This window comes from Psammomys obesus, unplaced genomic scaffold (genome assembly GCF_907164565.1).
Source record: "Psammomys obesus unplaced genomic scaffold, mPsaObe1.curated_primary_1811, whole genome shotgun sequence".
In the NCBI taxonomy this organism is placed as follows: Eukaryota; Metazoa; Chordata; class Mammalia; order Rodentia; family Muridae; genus Psammomys; species Psammomys obesus.
The window spans coordinates 4,811,676-4,823,580 of NW_026585587.1; the positions used below are offsets into that span (position 1 = coordinate 4,811,676).

At 43.5% G+C, this 11,905-nt stretch overlaps 1 protein-coding gene across 3 annotated transcripts in view; it reads left to right on the forward strand.

The window, feature by feature from the left end:
• The first annotated feature begins 177 nt into the window (after positions 1–177).
• Cnst (consortin, connexin sorting protein) overlaps positions 178–11,905 on the forward strand; it is a 78,581-nt gene continuing 66,853 nt past the window's right edge. For 2 of the 3 annotated variants that reach the window (XM_055608913.1, XM_055608904.1), the window contains exon 1: positions 178–334. The gene's annotated coding sequence lies outside the window, so the exon portion shown is untranslated. Of the gene's footprint in view, positions 335–6,449; positions 6,457–11,905 lie in introns of those variants that run through there. The other variant, XM_055608921.1, reaches the window with a different exon arrangement.

Consider the following 11,905-nt stretch of genomic DNA (forward strand, 5'->3'; position numbering starts at 1 on the left):
CTTTCCTCGCTCGCTTCCGCTTCCGCCCAGGCTCCGCCCACAGACGCCTGTGAGTGGACTCTCCAGGTGTGTCCGGGCCGGAACTCTATGGTCGTCCTCCCTCGGCACTTCCTCTCTAGCCTCAACCTCGCACTCTATGCTCCTCCGTCCGGCGGCCTGCCGGGAGGGGCGCGTGGAGGGAGGCGGGGCGGGAAGGCTGGAGGTGTCCGATCCTCCGGAGCCGCGGGAGACCCGAGCCCGCTGTGTGACAGCTCGTCGGCCGCCATGTCAGCGAGCGGGGCTGGAAACAGACCCGGCGCCCGGCGGTAGCCCTTGCGTTGCCTCGGATGCCCAGGTGAGGAGAACAGCCGGGCTGCAGGGGACCCACCGGCTCGTGGCGGCCGCCGAGCTGGGGAGGGCAGCTCACTCCTCCCCGGGCGCTGTCCTCCCGGGAGTTGCAGCGGGTCCCCTCGCGTCCGCCCCCTCTCCGGTTTCCCCCGCTTTTCTGCGGGTGTGCTGTTGTCGCGCGTCGCGCCAATTTCTCCGCGAGCGCTCGCCTCCCCGGGGATCCTGCGGCTTCTGCTCCGCGTCGGTGTCTCTCTGGTCGGTGGCGCGTCGCCTGCGCCCGCTCTCCCGCGAGTGGTTTTTACCTGCCCCCCATACCTTGTTTCCCTCTCCACCGCCACCTCTTTGGTTGTCAGGAACCGCCTAGTGTCTCCCTTCTTGTCCTCCCTCTGGGCCAGGATTTTACCTTTTCTTTTTAAAATGCATGTTTGCAAGACTTAAATGTAAGGCTAAAAAAAATGATAATAATAAGATTTGGAAGCTTAAAATTTCTTCCTATGTTTAAAAGGATTAAAGCCTTAGGAAGCTTCTTCATTCTCTATGTAAACTTAGTTAAGCACATTGTATTGTAGAATGCAATTTAAAAGGCCGATTGCAAAGACTAAAAATAGGACGCTCTAATGGGAATTTGGCAGTCTTTGGGGCAGTGTTAGAAGATCCGATTCTTTGAGAGTGATTTCAGTGTTTGGGGATCGTACTCAGAGCTCTACCCATTATCCTTTCCATCAAGGCCGGAAGCTGCGGCCAATCAACTCCCTAGTTTAAATTATGTACAATCCTTTCTGCTTACTCTGCTGGCAGCATAATTGAGCTTGGCATGTAAATGCACAAGGAAAGAGTTTCTGAGGGATGTGTCACCTGCCAAGTAGCCTGAAGACTATCCTTAGCTGATGGAACTCAAGGGCATAAAGAATTGACACCTGGAGATGGCCTTTTTTGAATAAATTAGTACGCTGTAGAAGCAATTAACTGTTGTGGAAGTCCCGAGGATTCATTCGCAGATCTTAATTTTGTTAAGGATTTGTATTATAATATCTTTTTCTTATTGGAAAATTTCGAGCCAGGCATGGTGGTGAAAGTCTGTAATCCTCGCATTCGGGAGGCTGAGGATCCAGCAGTCTGAGGCCAGCCTGGAAGGTATAGTGAGTTAAAGGCTAACTTAGGATAGAGTGAAAACTGTGTCTCAAGAAAGGAGAGAAGGAAAGATGATAGCTCCCCAAAATGAGCGTTTTCATGAACTCAGAAGTACTTTAGATTTACCCCCCCCAGAGCAGTATTTTAACAATCGAATATGGCAGAATATATGTATGTATATGTATGCCTGTGTATATAAAAGAGCAATCACACACACACACACACACACACACACACACACACATATCAGAGCAATGACAAAATCCACTTACCAAGTGTATCCTTGAATTTTTCGCTCTTAAAATAGACCTCTTCAGCGAAGGTATGTAGCACAGCGGTAGACCACTTGCTTAGCATGTATATGGCCCTGAATTCCGTACTCAGCACCACAGAAGGTAAATACGCTTAACGCTGTGGGAAAAGTACACTTTTTAGATTTTCATGGCGGCTGTGCAGCACAGCCATATCAGCAGCCCTAGAGAACTTAGGGCAGGGTTTATTTTGTCTTTGAGTGGTTGATGAAAGAGAAGTTATGTTTATTCTCCCCCTCTCCCTTCCTTTTTAGGGGGCCAAATCCTGGGCCTTGCACAAGCTGGGCAGGTGCCTTGCCTCTGAGCTACCTCCCTAGCTCCCTGCTTTCGTTTTTCTATGTGGTATATTTCTGTGTGTACATGTTTGTGTGTCCATGCATTTGTGCCTGTGTGTTGCAATGTCAGGTGACTTCCTCTGTCACTGCCCGCTTTGTTTCTCTGAGACATGTTTGTTTGTGAACCTGGAGCTCACAGATTCTTTTGGGCCAGCAGTCTCCAGGGATCTGCCTTCCTTCATCCCCTAAACACGGGGGTTATGGATTTGGATCTTTGAGGCTCAGGACTCAGGTTGTCATGTTTTCCTGGCAAATGCTTTACAGCCTTAGCCCTCACCCTTGGTTAACTCATCCTCCTCCTGCCTTAACTGGGATTGCAGGCTTGTGTCATGTGCTCAGTTGTTTCCCCTTGCAGCATGTTAATGGTTTGCCTGTTTGTGTTTGTAGTTGAGTAACACAGAAACCACCACCACCTCTAGGGCCCACATGGTTAAATTGAACCCAGGTCCTCTGGAAGAGCACATTTTCTAATAGTGCCTGCTGGTTACTTTATGGCTGTTTTTAAGTTATTTTTTTATTATTAAGTTATCATAATCAAATTGTTTGAGAAAGGACTACTCTTTCACTTTGCTTTTCTTGTGGCTTTTAAATGAGAACTGAAATTGGGAAAAACTGAATGACATTTCTAGTTTGCGTCAGCATCAAGGCTGGAGCAGCATCATTCAGAAGAAATGGGAGGTAATTCTAGAACTTTTCTAGCAGTCCCATTCTTAACGGGTCTTAATGGCTTTAACTCCTGTGTGTGTATGTGTGTGTGTGTGTGTGTGTGTGTGTGTGTGTGTATGATATATATATATATATGATATGATATATATATGTATATATATCATAGTTGCTGCAATGTTTTTCAAGATTTCCTCCTAAATCTGTAGTTCTGATGTGATTTGCACTCAAAGCCCATCTCAGAACTGACCCTGTTGCAAATGTTCAAGAGTCACTTGTGCCAGTACCCCCCCTCATTGACTGGTGCATAGCTATAAAATTGGTGTTTGCTGGTTAAAATGCCTTTTACCCTTTATCTGATTCTCTCGGGATACATAAAATGCCCTTTTTATTATTTTTATCTTTTTCTTTCTAAGTATTTCCATTGTCAAACTGAGGGGACTCTGTGCAGGAAGAGGGCTCTAAGAAGTCTCTTCCTGCCTAGTGTTGACACCGAACTTTGCTTCTTCAGTGAGCACTGATGCCCAGTACTTGTTTAATGAGTGTCCTAAGATGACTAGAGGGCTCAGTCATTTCCGGGCTGTCACTCTGACAGCGCATTACATCTGTATGTCAACAGTGTATCAGGGTGTATGAATCTTTGTCTGCTAAGTTTGTTGGCATTGAGTAGGGAGAACTTGGAGCGGCCCCATGAGAGCCTTGAGCTTCATTGTGAAACAGGGAGAGTACCTGCTTGTTACTGTGTTGAGACTGGTTATTTTCTGAACAGGTGTCAAGTAGGCTGAATGGTTTTGGAGATGTGGTCCTCCGTAGCATGGTGCTTCTTGTCAAGGGCAAGGTCATTTTTTTTTAAGGCAAAGTATAGAATGAAAGAGGATCTGGCATTTTGGCTTTGAAACTGTAGGAACCTAGGTTTATGTTTATTAAAGGGAAGTGTGGCGGCTTTACATAAGTGCTGGCAGGCACATCATCTAGGTACCTGCCAGGAGCTGCCTTGCAGCAGGGGTGGTAATCCAAATGAAAGCATCATGCTGTAGAGCTGAAGTAACCTGGAATCCAGCTGACCACTGGGGATCGGCCTCCCCCAGTGGTCCTGTCTTGACTCCTGTGTTCTAATAAATTTCCTAATTAATACTCCTTATAATCTAATACAGGAGACATACCTGCTTCCTTGATCAGATTTCTTATCTAGAATCTAGTCTTTATAGACCAGCATAGTGTAAGGCAACCTATGTTGTGTTTATAGAAGGAAATAGAGTCGGGGAAGGTGGCTAGACTAATTTTTGTGAAAGAGGTGTGTACAGTCTGGTAGTGTTCCCATTTGCATTTACAACTCTTCAGATGGGTATTTGGCAGCCTTTGGATTGATAAAAAGAATACAGACCACAGAGAGAGAGAGAAACCTGATACAAAGTATGGAATCTGCAGGTTGACCAGGCGGACTGAGCAAGTGGACTGAGCTAGTGCACAGCTTCAGAGCCACGGTTAGGAACAGTGCAAGCTTTGGGCCTAATGGTACTGTAGCCATGCCTGGGTGGATCAGGAAGAGCAGACATGATGATTGTGCTCCTTTGTTTCATTTTAATAACCACTTTAATACCTGTGTATATTATGTAATACCCACGTATCTTATACAGTCCAATATAGCTTAAATATACACTGTAGTAAAACTTGTTTTTTTTCTTTAGAAATCAACATTCTGGATGTAGAGGCAGGAGGATGGTGAGTTGGAGACCTGTCTGAGCACCTTAGGTAACATAAAGTGGTGCTTGTCACTAAAACCTAACCAAAACACTAAAAGACAAAAATTAAAAAATAAAATAAAATAAAATCTTAAATAGAAAGAAGCTGGGTTAAGTCGCATGTACCTGTGGGTCCACCTATGGTAGAAGCTGAGAAAGGGTACTCACTGAACCCTGGGTCTAGGGTCAACCTGGAAGGCATGGCTAGATCCTCTCTGGAAAAAAAGAAATTTTTTTAAACACATTGTTTCCTGAAAATTATTCATACTATATTTATCATAGTTACTTGAGGAAGAAAACTGATAGCCTGGCAGTGTTTCAGTTTCTTTAAAAAGCTCCTTTAATATTCAAAGAGCTTCCAGAAAGAGATGTCTGACTAAGAAGGTCTGGCTTTTTTTTGTTTGTTTGTTTGTTTTGGTTTTGGTTTGGTTTTTTTGAGACAAGTTTTCTCTGTGTAGCCGTGGCTGTCCTGGACTCTCTTTGTAGACCAGGTTTGCCTTGAACTCACAGAGTTCTGCCTGCCTCTGCTCCCTGAGTTCTGGGATTGCAGGTGTGCGCCCAGCGAGGTCTGGCATCTTTAAACTGTTATGCTGCTTTTGCTTCAGTTTTGAGCATTTACAATTTGCATTAATACAGACTTTCCCTGCGACCATCCTGGGAAAATATATTGGCTTTCAACAAGGTTCTACTTTCATTTTTTAAGCAATTGGAGTAATTCATCTGTAATATTTTTAAAATATGGTATATTTAAATTTTTTGAACTTTTATGATAGTTGTAGATTTCTAAAAGTGTTTTAGGCATAATTTTGAAATTACCATATTTGGGAATCAAAACCTTGTGTCTTGTTACCACTGCACTTCATTGCACCATGCTATCTTAGGACTTCCTGCTTTTCGTCATCACTGGCCATTTGGAATGGAAAGATAGTGTGTACCTATCAAAATACTGACAAATCTGCATTTCCCTTATGGCACTGTCCAGGAAGAATTCTGAAACAGTAGCAAAACAGCAGCCTTTATTGACATTTGGGCATTGACATTTTGACAGTATCTATGATTGTGAGAATTAACATCACAGTGGGTAAGTTAAGGCACACCTTTAATTCCAGCAATTAAGAGAGGCAGAGGCAGTGGCTCTCTGAGTCCATGACCAGCCTTGGACTACATACTAAGTAAAAACTTGTCTCAAAAAAATAGACAAAAAATAATCGCTGTATCTTATAAGTAGATCTGTTAAATTTTCTTTTGAGAATATCTACATTGTTTTCCCTGGAGAACTACCACCTAATAGATCATTGTATCCTTTTTCTTTATTAGCTGTCTTTTGAGAACTCAGTGTTATTAGGTGGGGTGTTCTAATTTCAATCAAAGCACAATAACCTCGTAAGGTACTTGTGGATTTTGAAGGTAATGATTCCCGTAAAATATGTGCACTTTGTGATGCAACAGAGCATTGTTTTCCTAGGCGTTTGAGAGTGCTGCTTTGAGCCAGTTTAATGACTGCTGTTTCTTGTGTTAGATTAATGCCTACTCCCTCCTGTCCACGGTATCCAGCTTTTGCAGGTACACTTCTTATTACTGTAAACTTAATAGAATAACCGGGCAACTGAAAGTCATCGCTAAAGATTTCTCAAGGAGGACTTATTCTGTAAAGACGGGTTTATTTACTGAAGCTTAGTGTATTTATTTTTACCTTATGAAGTTACAAAGATTTTAGGATTTCCTTCCCGTACTCATAGAATATGGAAAATGCTTATTTAATCCAAGTATAAGGTATGTAAGTTACAAGGATTCAGGAAAATAATGCACATTATTTCTGCTCTTATACTCTGCATAGATAAAAGGAGGAAGTGACCAGGCTTGTTCTTAGAGCCTGTAATCCCAAGACCTGGGAGGATGAAGCAGGAAAAAATGCCACAAGTTGGCAGATTTCTTCTATGCTACATAGTGAGTTTTGTTGTTTGGTTCTGTGTTGTTTTGCGTGCTGGCAATTGAACCCAGGAATTAAAAAAAAAAAACAAAAAACACTTTTAAAATTATATTTGTATGTGTGTGTTTACACGAGTGCACACACGAATGTGCACGTCAGGGGACACATGTGCAACACATGTGCATATATGGAGGTCAAAGGAGAACGTGTGAGAGTTGGTTCTCTGCCATGTGGCCCAGGGCTGAAACTCAGGTTATCAGGGTTGGCAACAGGTGTCTTTGTCCCCTGAACTTTCCACTGGCTCAACCCAGGAGTTTTTTATATAGTCTGGGTAAGGGCTCTGCCACCAAGGTGTGTCCCTACTGTCCCAAAGGTCTTGCTCTAGTTTTAGATTTGTTGTGGCTTTATTATTATTATTATTATTATTATTATTATTATTATTATTATATCTATTAGAGATATGCCTAAAACTTCAGGTAAACACTGTCAAAAATAGAAACAATGTCATTTGTCTTCCCTGATGTAGACATAGAGTAAACATTTGGATTAGAAGGAGATAAAAGGTTTTTCCTCTTAGTACTACTTGTGTGTTCCAGTTTCACGGCAGTTGACCGGTCAGGAAAGCCCATCTTTGCTTAGCGAGAACAGGGTTACAGACGAACCTGTAGAAACCCGTGGCTGACAGTAGTTTGTATATTTTGAGTCTTACAGCCCCAGCTACACCGTGGAGAGCTTTGCTTTTATGTAGGGCTCACCCTCGCTGACAGAAGGCAGGCATGCCGAGGTGCAGAGCCAGAGTCCTTCTTCAGGAGCTGTATCCAGCTGAAGCAGCAGCTATTCTAGGAATGCCTGAGTTAGAACTACGGGCGCTGTGCGTCTGTGCGATGCTTCCCTTAAACGGTGCCCAGGGAAGCACTTGGGGGTGCATTCCCGCTGGGCCCTGGCCTTAGCACTGTCTGAAAAGAGGTCTTGGAGAGACAGCCTCAGCCCACTGTAGCATGTCTCCTCTCTTGACTGTGCCTATCCTGCCCACCACAGAAAGCTCCAAAGTTGGAACACCCTGGCTTGTTGTAAGCCCTGAAAATCTCGTTTACCTCATTCCTCCCCTCAATCATAAAAAGTAATTCTCTGAAGAGGAAAAAAAAAAGGGTAATTGAATTTTAACTCAGGGAAAACCTGATTATTGGGGGAGAAAAAAAACAAAAACCAACAACTTTTTTCCCCCTGTCTATGAAAGTAAAATAAAAGCTTATTTAGCCGTCAGGGTCCACGGATGTCCTCCATCTGTATTGACAAATGTGATGGATTGGCCAGGGAGAGGGACACACTGCAGGGGGACAGGAGGACATTTCTAGCCCACCTATGCCAATGACACATCATTTTGAGGATAAAATGAAAAGGTGTAGTCCTGCAAAAAAAGCGCTGGGATGTGGTCTCTGCTAACATTTTATTGTTTGTTTCCCCTTCCTTACTTAGAATGTCCAGCTTAGGGTGGCCTGTCTTTACCAAAGAATTTTTTTCCCCAAGCTCCTATCCAAATACAGTATTTGGGAAACTTGTTTCAAAAAAAGCACATTAACTAAGTTTGTTGTTGATGTTGTTGTTTTGTTTTTTGAGACAAGGTTCACTGTTTAGCCCTGTCTGTACTGGAACTAACTATGTTGACACCTGGCCTGTCTCTTGCTTCCTGAGTGCTAGATTAAAGGGAGAGCTGCCATGTCTAGTTACTTTATATTATACCTTCAGAAATAATTTTTATACCTCTTTCTAGAACCTTCACGATATTTTTGTTTGCTTTAAACATCAATTTTTTTTTTGTCCTCTGTGTGTTTTATAGTGAAGAGTTATTTCCCTGAATGAGTCTTAATGGAAAATTCAAAGTGGTCTTGATTTAGGACTAGAATAAAGGAGGCCTATGTTTTATACTGAAGAGTGTTCCAGTGTAGAATGGGGCTGGAAATAGGCTGGCTTACACACATATTCTGAAAGGAAATAAAGGAGGTGCAAACTGGGTACAGGCAGAAAGATCTTAGAATAGTAGATGTAGAGGCATTCCCCTGAGATGAGAGGAAACTACTGGCCTCTGCGTAACATCTGTGATGTCTGCTGTGGTCCAGTTGAGGCTGTGAGCAGGGATAGGTGAGTCTAGAGGGGAAGTAACTTCTGCAGGGGTGTTTGGTCCTAGGTGCTGTACTAGAAGGATCTCTAACCAGCACTGAAGCTGAGCTCAAGTGGGGTAGACACTGTGTGGATTCGCACAGCTGTCCTTTTCCTTAGCAGCGTATGGGCTGCCTGTGACAGATACAGGAAGATCTGGTCATGGGATGTTGCAGATACTGAGATTTATTTGAGTGTGTCACAGAGAATATTTTGATGCTCGGTAAGATGAGATGACATGAACTAAATTGAGCAGACAGTAACATGTCATTATGGATTTTGAGACAGGAAGAATTATTTGTCCCACAAGTATGTGGAGCCAATGTTTTTATTATATGAGACAGAAAGGTAGTGTTTTCTGAAGATTAATCTGCCCCTGGTATGCAGGACAGATTGAAAAGGGATATGTGAGATGCTGAGAGCCTTTAATTAAAAGTAAGAATTATCCTAGGCACTGTAATTTCTTGACTCCCAAAACGATAGCACTGTTTCTCCTTATTTGGAAGACTAGGAGATAAGCTGCACACTCTCTACTTAGGTTTTATAATACAGTTAAAATTGTGTTTGCCATATGAAATATTATACTTTATGCTGGTTGAATTAAAGAAATGAATTTTAATTAACCCTAATCCATACAAGGGAACATGTTATGATATGTATATATAAGAAAATCAGCCACTTTGGTGAATAACTTTGAAATGTGTAGGCTGGTGAGTGATTCTGGACCTGGTGTTAATGCCTGTGAAACTGATGGTTGATATTGGAGCCGTAGGTAAGCAAAGTTACAAAGTCCGGGGGGACTATGGTAGCCATCCGTACTCAGAGCACTTTGTGTAACTCTCCACCAAGACAGCTGATGAAAACGCAATCCCTCAAACATAGACATGGGCCGTTGACAAGGCTCAGCAGGTAAAGGGGCTTGCCATCAAGCATGAAGACCTGAGTTCAACTCTGGGGAGCAGTGTGGAGGGAGAGAAGGGACTCCCAAACTTGTCCTCTGACCAGCATGTGTGTTCATGGGCACACATGCACACACAAATGAAAAGTGTAATTTAAAAAATACTTTGGATTTTTAAAGCAATGAATGGTTTTCTGTGAATTATTTTTAAGAAATATAGCCAGGTAGTGGTGATGGCACACGCCTTTAACCCCAGCACTTGGGAGGCAGAGGCAGGCAGATCTCTGTGAGTTCAAGGCCAGCCTGGTCTACAGAGCAAGTTCTAGGACAATGAGGGCTACATTAAAAAAAAAAAAAAAAAAAAAAAAAAAAAAAAAGTCTTGAAATAAGAAAGAAAGAAAGAAAAAAAGAAAGAAAGAAGGAAAGAAAGAAGGAAAGAAAGAAAAAAGGGAAGAAAGAAAAAAGGGAAGAAATGCATATGGAACCTTTATGACTATTATAATTTATAATGCAGTAAGCAGTAGATGGAATTAAATTGTTATGGCCTTGAACTCACAAAAATCCTCCTGCCTCTAGTTTAGTACCAGTTTAGCAAAAACTAGATGTTACTCTGTGTGTGTGTGTGTGTGAGAGAGAGAGAGAGAGAGAGAGAGAGAGAGAGAGAGACGGACGGCCAGAGGTGAAGTTTTGTGAGTCCCATAGTGTGCATATAGAGAACACAGTTATAGAGTCCCTTCTGGTTTGTTTGTTTCGTTTTGTTTTTTGACCTTTGTTCTGGGGCGGAACTCAGGCTTGAGCCCAGTGCTCCTACTTGCTGAGCATCACCAGGCAGATCCTTAGCTGCTACCTCTCAAATTTAGCTTTCTTCAAACACAGAGGGAAACCTTATGAGACAGTTCAGTTGTGCTTGTTTCTATGATCATACGGCTCTACCATAGAGGTCTCTAACTCAGGAACAGGAGAACGGGCTATGTAGAATTCCCCAATTCTGTAAGTTACAGTTACATTATGACTCTGAAATAGGGTTCTAGGTGGCGCGTACCTTTAATCCCAGGGCTAAGAGATTCAAGTGTGGACTGCTCTTGCAGAGGACCCCAGTTTATCCCAGCGCCCACACCAGACCGCTCCCACTTGCCTGCAACTTTAGTTCAGAGGATCCCACACCTCTGGCCATTGTGGGCACCTGCACTCAAGCATACACAGCCACATTGATGATGATCCTTTGGGGCTTGAGAGGCAGGTGAACTGCTTATTAATTGAAAAGAGGGTTACAGGATTAGTAGGAGTAGGAAGGTGGGTTCGGAGCAGTCATGGACAGGCAGGGGCTCAGGGACTGTGGTGAGTGATGTGCTTCTCAGTTCTCCCTGAGGGCCTGAACTGGAGTGGGGCGAGCATGCCCTCGGAGGCAAGACTGGCCTCCACTATATGTCCATCTAGCTAAGCTGATGTGTGCCTATTTCCTCTGCCAGCTCTTTGTCTTTCTGTGCTGTGTTGCTGTAGCATTCCGACCCTCCTTCATTTTTAATGTGATCTGGTGTCTCCTTTAAGGATGCGGGAGACTGGGCCGCAAAGATGGCTCAGCCATTAAAGGCTAGGCTCACAACCAAAAATATAAGGATGCAGGAGACCAGCATCCTGAAACAGCAGAGCAGAACTGTGAGTGCCTTCTCTGCTGGCAGGCACATGGCCGGACAAAGGTGGATGTAATCTTTTTTTTTTTTTTTCAATGTTTCTCTATGTAGCCTTAGCTCTTCTGGACACACTTTGTGGACCAGGCTGGCCTTGAATTCACAGCAACACACCTGCCTCTGCCTCTGCCTCCCCAGGTGCTGGGATCACAGGTGTGTGCCACCACAGCTGGCTTTTTCTTATTCGTTTGCAGAACTGAGGACTGATCCTCAGCCTTTTACATGCTAGGCGAGTATTCTATCCCTGAACTACTATCTCCAGCCAAAATCATGACCAAATTTACCAGTCAGCTGCCATCCTACCTCCCCAGAGTGGGCTGTGTAAAGAACTGTCAGGCACAGGGCCAGTCTCTGCACTGATACCCCATGTTAAGATAATGTTAGCACATGTCCGCACCTGCTGCTCTTCGGGGGACCCCGGGGTCTTGATTGTGCTAGACAAGTCCTCCTGCTCACCTATGTAGCCCTGGCCGGTGCTCCCCATTATACACTTGAACTCATGACAGCCCTCCTGCCTTGGCCTCCCAAGTGCTGGGATTGCAGGCATGTACTCTCACACCTGGCTATCCAGTGTGTCCTTGAGTTTCACTCCATAGTCCAGGCTGGCCTGGAACTCCTTATGTAGTCCAAGTTGGCTCAACCTGACAGCAGTCCTGCAAAAAATAAATAAATAAATAAATAAATAAATAAATAAATAAATAAATAAATAAATAAATAAATAAA